The 12,062-nt window shown below is 47.1% G+C and overlaps 1 long non-coding RNA gene across 1 annotated transcript; it reads right to left on the bottom strand.

Moving 5' to 3' along the window:
• Positions 1-7,149: 7,149 nt before the first annotated feature.
• Positions 7,150-10,146, bottom strand: LOC134965062 (uncharacterized). The gene is made up of 2 exons (XR_010188292.1): positions 7,607-10,146; positions 7,150-7,460 (listed from the first exon to the last, which is right to left on the bottom strand). It is a non-coding gene; the product is annotated as an uncharacterized LOC134965062 (long non-coding RNA).
• Positions 10,147-12,062: the final 1,916 nt, after the last annotated feature.

Genomic DNA, 12,062 nt, shown 5'->3' with positions numbered 1-12,062 from the left:
TGGGTTTGTAGTGCAGTTGTGGCATGGGCAGATTCCTTATCTGCGGAGATTGACACCTTAGATAGGGATGCCATTCAAATGACCATAGAGCATATCAGAGATGCTGCCTTGTATATGAGAGATGCTCAGAGAGACATTTGTTTATTAAGCTCCAGAATAAATGCTATGTCTATTTCTGCTAGGCGACTCCTGTGGACCCGGCAGTGGACGGGAGATGCCGATTCTAAGCGGCACATGGAGTCTTTGCCGTACAAGGGGGAGGAGTGGTTTGGAGACGGCCTCTCGGACCTAGTCTCTACGGCTACGGCTGGTAAGTCGAATTTCTTACCTTATGTCCCCCGCAGCATGCTAAGAAGGCACCTCATCAAATGCAGTCCTTTCGTTCCAATAAAAACAAGAAGGTGCGGGGATCGTCCTTTGTTACCAGAGGAAAAGGCAGGGGAAAGAAGCTGCGCACAGCTAGTTCCCAAGAGCAGAAGTCCTCCCCTGCGTCTGCAAAGTCCACCGCATGACACTGGGGCTTCCCGGGAGGAGGCAGATCTGGTGGGGGCTCGTGTTCGGATTTTCAGCCACGTCTGGGTTCAATCGTAGGTGGATCCCTGGGCAATAGAGATTGTTGCTCAGGGATACAGGCTGGAATTCGAAGACTTGCCTCCTCGCCGGTTTTTCAAATCTGCTCTGCCGACTTCCCCGTCAGAGAGGGAGTCAGTGTTGACAGCAATCCAAAAATTGTATGTTCAACAGGTGATTGTCACAGTTCCTCATCTCCAGCAGGGAGAGGGATATTATTCAACCCTGTTTGTGGTCCCGAAACCGGACGGTTCGGTCAGGCCCATTTTAAACCTGAAATCTCTGAACTTGTACTTGAAAAGGTTCAAGTTCAAAATGGAATCACTCCGGGCGGTCATCGCCAGCCTGGAGGGGGGGGGATTGGATGGTGTCCTGGACATAAAGGATGCATACCTTCATGTTCCAATATTCCCCCCTCATCAGGCATTCCTGAGATTTGCAGTGCAGGACTGTCACTACCAATTTCAGACGTTGCCGTTTGGGCTTTACACGGCCCAGAGGATTTTCACCAAGATAATGGCGGAAATGATGGTGCTCCTGCGCAGGCAGGGGGTTACAATTATCCCATACTTGGACGATCTCCTAATAAAGGCGAGATCTCGGGAGAAGTTGCTGGACAGCGTGTCTCTGTCCATGAAGACGTTGCAACTACACGGCTGGATTCTCAATATACCGAAGTCCCAGCTAGTTCCTACAACGCGTCTGACCTTTCTGGGCCTGATCCTAGACACAGACCAGAAAAAGGTTTTTCTTCCGATCGAAAAGGTTCAGGAACTCATGACCATGGTCAGGAACCTATTGAAACCAAAGAAGGTTTCAGTGCATCAGTGCACGCGGGTCCTGGGGAAGATGGTGGCTTCATACGAGGCCATCCCTTTCGGCAGATTCCATGCGAGGACTTTTCAATGGGACCTCTTGGACAAGTGGTCCGGGTCCTATTTACAAATGCATCAAAGGATCACCCTGTCTTCCAGGACCAGGGTATCTCTCCTGTGGTGGCTGAACAGTGCTCACCTTCTAGAGGGTCGCGGGTTCGGCATTCAGGACTGGGTCCTGGTAACCACGGGCGCAAGCCTCCGAGGCTGGGGAGCAGTGGCACTGGGAAGAAATTTCCAAGGTCTCTGGTCAAGCCTGGAGACTTGTCTCCACATCAACGTCCTGGAGTTGAGGGCCATATACAACGCCCTGCGCCAAGCGGAGAACTTACTTCAGAGAAAACCGGTTCTGATTCAGTCAGACAATGTCACGGCAGTGGCTCATATAAACCGCCAAGACGGAACAAGAAGCAGAGTGGCCATGGCAGAAGCGACCAGGATTCTACGCTGGGTGAAAGGCCATGTAAGCGCGCTGTCCGCGGTGTTCATCCCGGGGGTGGACAACTGGGAGGCGGACTTCCTCAGCAGGCACGACCTGCATCTGGGGGAGTGGGGACTTCATCAAGAAGTCTTTGCACAGATCGCGGATCGGTGGGGCCTGCCTCAAATAGACATGATGGCGTCCCGTCTCAACAAAAAGCTAAAGCGGTATTGCGCCAGGTCAAGGGACCCTCAGGCGGTAGCGGCAGACGCTCTGGTGACACCTTGGGTGTTCAGATCGGTCTATGTGTTTCCTCCTCTTCCTCTCATACCCAGGGTGTTGAGAATTGTAAGAATAAGCAGGGTCAGAACAATCCTCATTGTTCCAGATTGGCCACGGAGGACTTGGTATCCGGAACTACAAGAGTTGCTCACAGAAGATCCGTGGCCTCTTCCTCTAAGGCAGGACCTGCTGCAGCAGGGGCCCTGTCTGTTCCAAGACTTACCGCGGCTGCGTTTGACGGCATGGCGGTTGAACGCCGGATCCTAGCGGAAAAAGGAATTCCGGAGGAAGTCATTCCTACCCTGATCAAGGCTAGGAAAGACGTGACGTTAAAACATTATCACTGTATATGGCGGAAATATGTTTCTTGGTGTGAGGCCAGAGCTGCTCCTACGGAGGAGTTCCATTTGGGCCGTCTACTTCACTTCCTTCAAACAGGAGTGACCTTCGGCCTAAAATTAGGGTCCATAAAGGTCCAGATTTCGGCCTTATCAATTTTCTTTCAAAGAGAATTATTCTCTCTTCCTGAGGTACAGACTTTTGTGAAGGGGATGCTGCATATTCAGCCTCCTTTTGTGCCTCCGGTGGCGCCTTGGGAGCTTAACGTGGTGTTACGGTTCCTCAAGTCACCTTGGTTTGAACCACTTAAAACTGTGGAGTGGAAATACCTCACATGGAAAGTGGTCATGTTGTTGGCGTTAGCTTCGGCGAGACGTGTTTCCGAATTGGCGGCTTTATCGCATAAAAGCCCATACTTGGTTTTTCACGTGGATAGGGCAGAGTTGAGGACTCGTCCTCACTTTCTGCCAAAAGTGGTCTTATCTTTTCATGTGAACCAACCTATTGTCGTCCCTGTGGCTACAAGGGACTTGGAGGATTCTGAGTCCCTGGATGTAGTCAGGGCTTTGAAGATTTATGTGACCAGAACGGCTAGAATCAGGAAGACTGAAGCTTTGTTTGTTCTGTATGCGGCCAACAAGGTTGGCGCCCCTGCTTCAAAGCAGACTATTGCTCGCTGGATCTGTAACACGATTCAGCAGGCGCATTCTACGGCAGGATTGCCGTTACCGAAATCGGTTAAGGCCCACTCCACTAGGAAAGTGGGCTCTTCTTGGGCGGCAGCCCGAGGGGTCTCGGCATTACAGTTGTGCCGAGCAGCTACTTGGTCGGGGACAAACACCTTTGCAAAGTTCTATAAGTTTGATACCCTGGCTGAGGAGGACCTCCTGTTTGCTCAATCGGTGCTGCAGAGTCATCCGTACTCTCCCGCCCGTTTGGGAGCTTTGGTATAATCCCCATGGTCCTTACGGAGTCCCAGCATCCTCAAGGACGTTAGAGAAAATAAGATTTTACTTACCAGTAAATCTATTTCTCGTAGTCCGTAGAGGATGCTGGGCGCCCGTCCCAAGTGCGGACTTCTTCTGCAAGACTTGTATATAGTTATTGCTTACATAAGGGTTATGTTATAGTTTTCGGTGATACCGTGGCTATGTTGTTGTTCATACTGTTAACTGGGTAAGTTTATCACAAGTTATACGGTGTGATTGGTGTGGCTGGTATGAATCTCGCCCTTAGATTTACAAAAATCCTTCCTCGTACTGTCCATCTCCTCTGGGCACAGTTTCCCTAACTGAGGTCTGGAGGAGGGTCATAGAGGGAGGAGCCAGTGCACACCCAGAATCCAAAGCTTTCTTAAAGTGCCCTATCTCCTGCGGAGCCCGTCTATTCCCCATGGTCCTTACGGAGTCCCAGCATCCTCTACGGACTACAAGAAATAGATTTACCGGTAAGTAAAATCTTATTATCACTTGCCCTGCCTCTGGTACGGAACAGACCGGTTCACGTACGGTCAGGCGCCACGACAGTGGCATACATAAACCATCAAGGAAGCACTCGAAGCCACATGGCTATGAAGGAAGTGTCAAAAATCCTTTGTTGGGCAGAACGCCACCTGCCAAGTATATCGGCAATGTTCATTCTGGGTGTCCTGAACTGGGAAGCGGACTACCTCAGTCGCCAGAACGTACACGCCGGAGAGTGGAATCTTCATCTGGAAGTCTTTCAACTCCTAGTGGACAGGTTGGGTCTACTGGATGTAGACCTCATGGCGTCTCAACACAATCACAAGGTTCCGGTCTTCGAATCAAGGACAAGGGATCCTCAAGCAGCATTCGTGGACGCACTAGCAATTCCATGGAACTTTCGCCTGCCTTACGTGTTCCCTCCAGTGTCACTCCTGCCCAGGGTTCTAAGAAAGTTCAAAGAGGAAGGAGGAATCTGCTTCTAGTCGCTCTGGCGTTGCCCAGACGGCATTGGTTCTCAGACCTGCAGGGTCTCTAAACGGGGCATCCCCTTCTACGTCTTCAATGACCAGACCTCCTCGTACTGGGCCCTTATCTCTACCCAGACCTGGCCAGACTGGCTTTGACGGTGTGGCTCTTGAAGCATCAGTCCTGAGAGCCAAAGGATTTTCAGAGGCGGTTAATCAAATGATGTTGAAAGCCAGCAATCTGGCCTCTGCCTGGATTTATTATAGGGTTTAGAATTCTTAGTTCACCTGATGTGCTGAGAAGAATTATGATGTCCATAGATTCAGAACTTCCAGAATACTGGCTTTTCTGCAAAGAGGCCTGGACTTAGGTCTTTATCTGGCCTCCCTCAAGGTTCATCTATCTGCCTTGTCGGTTTGGTTCAGAAAAAAAAATGCCTCTATACTGTACCTGATGTTCAGACGTTCATTCAGGGCATTATTTGGATTCAGCCTCCCTATGTCCCTCCATGGGATTGCTGAATGCTCTGCAGGAGTCTCCATTTGAACCTCTTGAATCGGTGGACCTTAAATGGCTCACAGCCAAGGTCCTGATCTTGCTGGCCATTGCCTCTGCAAGATGGGTGTCGGACTTAGGCGCTTTGTCCTGTCGTCCACCCTTTCTCATATTCCACCGGGACCGGGCGGTTCTACAAACTCGCCCCAGTTATTTGCCTAAGGTGGTGTCAACTTTTCACCTTAACCAAGAGATTGTGGTTCTGGCCTTTGTCTCTTCGGATTTGTCTCCCAAAGAACGTTCTTTGGATGTGGTTAGGGCTCTCTGTGTCAGAAGCTACCTGTTCCTGGATAGTAGACTTCCTGACAGACAGAACACAGGTTGTGAAAGCGGGGGAATTCACCTCTCAAGTGCGGTCCATTAGTACTTGGGCCCCTCAGGGCTGTGTCCTCTTACTCCTGCTCTTCTCCCTGTACACAAATGACTGAACCTCAGAGGCGCAATCTGTAAAGATTATCAAATTCGCCAACGACACCACTGTCATCGGCCTCATCAAGGACGCGGACGAATCGGCCTATAGACGGGAAGTAGACCAGTTGGCCCAGTGGTGCATCCACAACAACCTTGCGCTCAACCCCCTCAAAACATTTGAGATGCTAGTGGACTTCAGGAAAAAAAAGTCAGCTAGTGCACCTCCGCTAACTATTGCTGACAGTGTGGTATCGCTAGTGGACTCCTTCAAGTTTCTGGGGACCACAATCTCCCGGGACTTTAAATGGGGGTCCAACGCTGACGCCACTGTCGGGAAAGCGCAGCAGAGGTTGTTCTTCCTCAGGCAACTAAGGAAGTTCAACATCCCACAGAAGCTTCTGCGCCTCTTCTACTCCTCGATACTGGTATGCTACAGCTCCGCCAGCGCGAGGGAGAGATGCATGCTCCTAAAGGTGGTCAGAACCGCAGAGAAGATCATCAGGGCTGACCTTCCCTCAGTCCAGGACCTGTACCTGTCCAGAGCTAAAAAGCGGTCAACGAAGATAGTAAAAGACCAGCTACACCCCGGCCACAGCATGTTTAACTTGCTTCCTTCAGGCAGGCGTTACAAGGCCATCCCCGCCAGGTCCACCAGAAGCCTCAAAAGCTTCTTTCCCCAAGCGGTCCGCCTGCTGAACTCCTGAACATTGACTGACTAGACGTAAATGTAACTAACTTGTGTCCCTAAGGTATGCTTCTCTGTATAACTTTACTTGCCCTCCACCCCCACCTGCTTATCTGTTACTTACTTGGCTGTTGTATAGCAAACCAAAGACAAATTCCTAGTATACGCAAGTATACCTGGCCAATAAAGCTGATTCTGATGTGGAGTGGACTGCATCCATCATGAGGTCAGATTCCCTTTTAGTACTGTTTGGCTTTCACAAATGTGGCTGGCCTGCGCATACGCAAACCTTGGCCAGATGGATTAAAATGGAGATTGCACAAGCTTATGCTCAGGCTGCTGCTGCAGTTAAAGCCCATTTTACTCGGTCTGTTGGACCTTTTTGGGAGGCCCGCTGTGGCGCGTCCACAGAACAATTGCTCAAGGCGGCTACATGGTCCTCAGTGAACACGTTCATTAGGTTCTATGCCTTTGATACTTCCGCCTCCCAGGATGCTTCCTTTGGACGCCAGATTCTCTTATCCGCTAGGGCGCGTCCCCTCCCTTGAGGAACTGCTTTAGGACATCCCCGATGTTTTCCCTGTGGAACACAGTACCCCACTGCAGAAAAGGAGCGTTATGGTAGACTTACCATGGTTAACTCTTTCTGCGAGGTACTCTGGGTTCCAAAGAGCGCCCCACCTGATGCACCTAGCTTCTTTGGGTTGTATGTGTGAGAAAAGTATTCAGAGATAATCTGCGCAAAGACAATCAATGGTGCAGCTGTAGTCTATATCTAATAGTGCTTCCCCACTGCACTACAAATCAATACAATTTTATGGAAAATTCAGATAATAGAGCACAAGCGCTCCAAAGATAAAACCAATTCACCCTTTATTCACCACAAAGTTAAAAAAAAAAAAAAAAAGAGGATAATACCGTCTTTTTTAAGTGGTATCAACTTCACAATTGGCTGATAGTATTTTCCAAATGCATCTTTAAGGTGCCATCTGCAATAAAATGTGTCCCCTTCGTATAATACAAGAGCTGTTTTATTTTTGCTCATAAAGGGGAACACATTAAGAGAAATAATAATGCAAATTATCGTTTTTAAAAGCACACAGGTTTAATGACAAAGACACACAAACATAGAAGATAAAAGCGCATGTCAAAGAATTCCCTCTCAGGCAATAGCAGCAGCAGATTTGGAAGATCCTTTTTTGTCCCAGATGGAATATGGGTTGGCTGTACCAAGCTCCGGAACAAGGAAACAGCAGGATGTCCAAAGAAGTAGCGCTGAGATGGGATGGTGATAAATGGGAGAGCAGTACGCTTAACGCGTTTCAGACATCATCGTCCTTCGTCAGAAGTGTGTAAACACGTGTATATTGTCTCCAACTGACTTTAATTTACTTAAACAAATGGAAAAAAAAATAATAAAAAAAATGTACAAATCAGCATAACAAAAATGAACAGCAAAAAAACACAAAGATGAAAAAATAAAGTACACACAACAGTATTTCTTAGCGGATACAGAAAAAGGAGTCACACTATATACCTTCTGGTGATGTTTCTCTCTTCTTTTTGTCCAAGTTGTTATGGTGCTACGATTTAGAAACTGCTGCTTCATACACGGTCCTCATAGCCATCATGTAACAAAGATGGGGATAAAATACTCCATCCTTGTGGTTCTCTCTCTCATGATATTAGGATAAACAACTTTTGGCAATGAAGGCCACCTTCCGAGAATGGAAGCATTTATTAGAGGTGTCTTCAGTTCAATTTTAAGTTTGTCGTGAACCGCAAAAACTTGGGGAGTATCTCAACACAGGCCAAAGACCAAATTCTCTGGAAACTCAATGTACTTGTCTTTGCCCAGTTTCAGTTCAAGCAACCTATTGCCCTGGTACTTGTTTTAAACATAGAAACATAGAATTTGACGGCAGATAAGAACAACTTGGCCCATCTAGTCTGCCCCTTTTTTATCCTTTAGGTAATCTCAACTCTTTTTGAACCTTAATTCTTTGTAAGGATATTCATATGGCTATCCCAAGCATGTTTAAATTGCTCTACAGTCTTAGCCTCTACCACCTCTGATGGGAGGCTATTCCACTTGTCCACTACCCTTTCTGTGAAGTTTTCCTTAAATTTCCCCTGAACCTGCCTCCCTCCAGTTTCAGTGTATGCCCTCGAGTTCTAATACTCCTCTTCCTTTGAAGAATGTTTCCTTCCTGAACTTTGTTAAAACCCTTATATATTTGAAAGTTTCTATCATGTCCCCCCTTTCCCTTCTCTCCTCCAAACTATACATGTTAAGATCTTTTAGCCTTTCCGGGTAAGTTTTGTGATGTAGGCCATGCACCATTTTAGTTGCCCTTCTTTGTACACTCTCTAATGTATTTATATCCTTCTGGAAATATGGTCTCCAGAACTGGACACAGTATTCAAGATGAGGCCGTACCAATGACCTATACAGTGACATCATTACTTCTTTTTTCCTTCTACTGATTCCTCTGGCTATGCAACCAAGCATCTGACTTGCCTTTCTCATTGCTTTGTTGCATTGCTTTCCTGCCTTTAAGTCACTTGAAATAGGGACTCCTAAATCCCTTTCCTCCTCGGTAGTTTCCATTATAGTACCCTTAATACTATATTTAGCCTTTGGGTTTTTTAGACCCAAGTGCATTATTTTGCATTTTTTAGCATTAAACTGTAGTTGCCACGTTCTTGACCATTTCTCAAGCCTAGCTAGGTCATCAATCATTTGTTTTACCCCTCCTGGTGTGTCTACCCTGCTGCAAATCTTTGTATCATCTGCAAAAAGGCATACTTTCCCTTTAATACCATTTGCAATGTCACCAACAAAGATATTAAAGAGAACTGGTCCAAGTACAGATCCCTGGGGTACTCCATGGTAACATTTCCTTCCAAAGATTGCACTCCATTTACTACAACTGTTTCCTATCCTGCAACCAGGTTCTTATCCATTTAACTGTTTTATAATCCACCCCCATGCTTTCAAGTTTATTTAGCAGTCTGCGATGTGGGCCAGTATCAAATGCCTTACTAAAGTCTAGATATGCTACATCTACAGCTCCTACAGCTCCCCCTTGAGCTATTATATTCATCACAGAGTCAAAAAAAAAGTTAAATAAGATTTGTTTGGCATGATCTCCCACCAGTAAAACCATGTTGTTTTGGATCCTGTAAGTTGTTTTATTTAAGATATTCCACAACTCCTTCTTTTAATAGTTTTTCTATTACTTTCCCTACTACTGATGTAAGGCTTACTGGTCTGTAGTTACTTGCTTCTTCCTTGCTTCCACTTTTGTACAGTGGAACTACATTCGCTCTTTTCCAGTCCTCTGGAATGGCACCTGTATTTAGTGACTGGTTAAATAATTCTGTTAATGGTGCTACCAGCACATCTTTTAGCTCTTTTAGTATCCTTGGGTGTATCCAATCTGGCCCCATTGATTTTTCCACTTTTAGTTTTGAAAGTTCTGTTAGGACCTTCTCTTCTGTAAATGTAGTTTCATCTACCTTATTTTTATGAATATCCTTGCAGCTTAACTGTGGCCCCTTCCCTTCTACTGTAGTAAATGCAGAGCAAAAATAATGATTTAGGTGATCTGCTATTGCCTTGTCTCCCTCCACCAAATTCTCACTCTATGTCTTAAGTCTTATTATTCCTCCATTTGATTTTCTCCTTTCATTTATATACTTAAAAAAAGTTTTGCCCCCTTTATCTACTGACTGGGCCATTTTCTCCTCAGCATCTGCCTTTGCACGTCTGATCACTTTATTAGCATCCTGCCGTCTGTCAAAATACACCTTTTGTTATTATTATTTTGAGTCTGTTTGTATTTCCTAAAAGCCAACTTTTTTGCTTTCACACTAGTTGATACTTCTTTTGTGAACCACACTGTCTTCCTTTTCCTGGTGCTTTTCCTCACCCTTTTAAAACAAAGGTCTGTTACCCTTAGTACTGCACTTTTCAGGTTTTCCCACCTCTCCTGCACTCCTTCCAAGTTCCTCCAGTCCGCCAATGAATCACTTAAACATCTCCCCATTTTTGCAAAGTCAGCATTCCTAAAATCCAACACCTTTGTTTCTCTATCGTCCTTGTGGATGCTGGGGTTCCTGAAAGGACCATGGGGAATAGCGGCTCCGCAGGAGACAGGGCACAAAAAGTAAAGCTTTCCGATCAGGTGGTGTGCACTGGCTCCTCCCCCTATGACCCTCCTCCAGACTCCAGTTAGATTTTTGTGCCCGGCCGAGAAGGGTGCAATCTAGGTGGCTCTCCTAAAGAGCTGCTTAGAGAAAGTTTAGCTTAGGTTTTTTATTTTACAGTGAGTCCTGCTGGATCACTGCAACGAGGGACTTAGGGGAGAAGGAGTGAACGTCACCTGCGTGCAGGATGGATTGGCTTCTTGGCTACTGGACATCAGCTCCAGAGGGACGATCACAGGTACAGCCTGGATGGTCACCGGAGCCGCGCCGCCGGCCCCCTTGCAGATGCTGAAGTAAGAAGAGGTCCAGAATCGGCGGCTGAAGACTCCTGCAGTCTTCTAAAGGTAGCGCACAGCACTGCAGCTGTGCGCCATTTTCCTCTCAGCACACTTCACACGGCAGTCACTGAGGGTGCAGGGCGCTGGGAGGGGGGCGCCCTGGGAGGCAAATGAAAAACCTTTTTTGGCGGAAAATACCTCACATATAGCCCCAAGAGGCTATATGGAGATATTTAACCCCTGCCAAGATTCACTAAATAGCGGGAGACGAGCCCGCCGAAAAAGGGGCGGGGGCCTATCTCCTCAGCACACAGCGCCATTTTCTCTCACAGAAAGCCTGGAGAGAAGGCTCCCAGGCTCTCCCCTGCACTGCACTACAGAAACAGGGTTAAAACAGAGAGGGGGGGCACTGATTTTGGCGATATTGAGATATATATAAAGATGCTATAAGGGAAGAAACACTTATATAAGGTTGTCCCTATATAATTATAGCGTTTTGGTGTGTGCTGGCAAACTCTCCCTCTGTCTCCCCAAAGGGCTAGTGTGGGTCCTGTCCTCTGTCAGAGCATTCCCGGTGTGTGTGTGCTGTGTGTCGGTACGTGTGTGTCGACATGTATGAGGACGATGTTGGTGAGGAGGCGGAGAAATTGCCTGTAATGGTGATGTCACTCTCTAGGGAGTCGACACCGGAATGGATGGCTTATTTAGGGAATTACGTGAGAATGTCAACACGCTGCAAGGTCGGTTGACGACGTGAGACGGCCGACAAACTATTAGTACCGGTCCAGGCGTCTCAGAAACACCGTCAGGGGCGTTAAAAACGCCCATTTACCTCAGTCGGTCGACACAGACACAGACACGGACACTGAATCCAGTGTCGACTGGTGAATAAACAAACGTATTTCTCATTAGGGCCACACGTTAAGGGCAATGAAGGAGGTGTTGCATATTTCTGATACTACAAGTACCACAAAAAAGGGTATTATGTGGGAGTGAAAAAACTACCTGTAGTTTTTTCCTGAATCAGATAAAATAAAATGAAGTGTGTGATGATGCGTGGGGTTACCCCGATAGCAAATATTGGCGTTATACCCTTTCCCGCCAGAAATTAGGGCGCGTTGGGAAACACCCCTTAGGGTGATAAGGCGCTCACACGCTTATCAAGTGGCGTTACCGTCTCCATACGGCCGCCCTCAAGGAGCCAGCTGATAGGAAGCTGGAAAGATATCCTAAAAAGTATATACACACATACGGTGGTTATACTGCGACCAGCGATCGCCATCAGCCTGGAGATGCAGTGCTGGGTTGGCTTGGTCGGATTCCCTGACTGAAAATATTTTATTCATATAGAGCATTTAATAGGATGCATTCTATATATATGTACGTGAGATGCACAGAGGGATATTTGCTCTCTGGCATCAAGATAAGTACGTTGTCCATATCACCCAGAAGATGTCATGGACACGACAGTGGTCAGGTGATACAGATCCCATACGGCACATG

This window comes from Pseudophryne corroboree, chromosome 10, assembly GCF_028390025.1.
Source record: "Pseudophryne corroboree isolate aPseCor3 chromosome 10, aPseCor3.hap2, whole genome shotgun sequence".
NCBI lineage: Eukaryota > Metazoa > Chordata > Amphibia > Anura > Myobatrachidae > Pseudophryne > Pseudophryne corroboree.
Note: the sequence above shows the minus strand (reverse complement) of the source record. Positions and strands in the feature narration are given on the sequence as shown.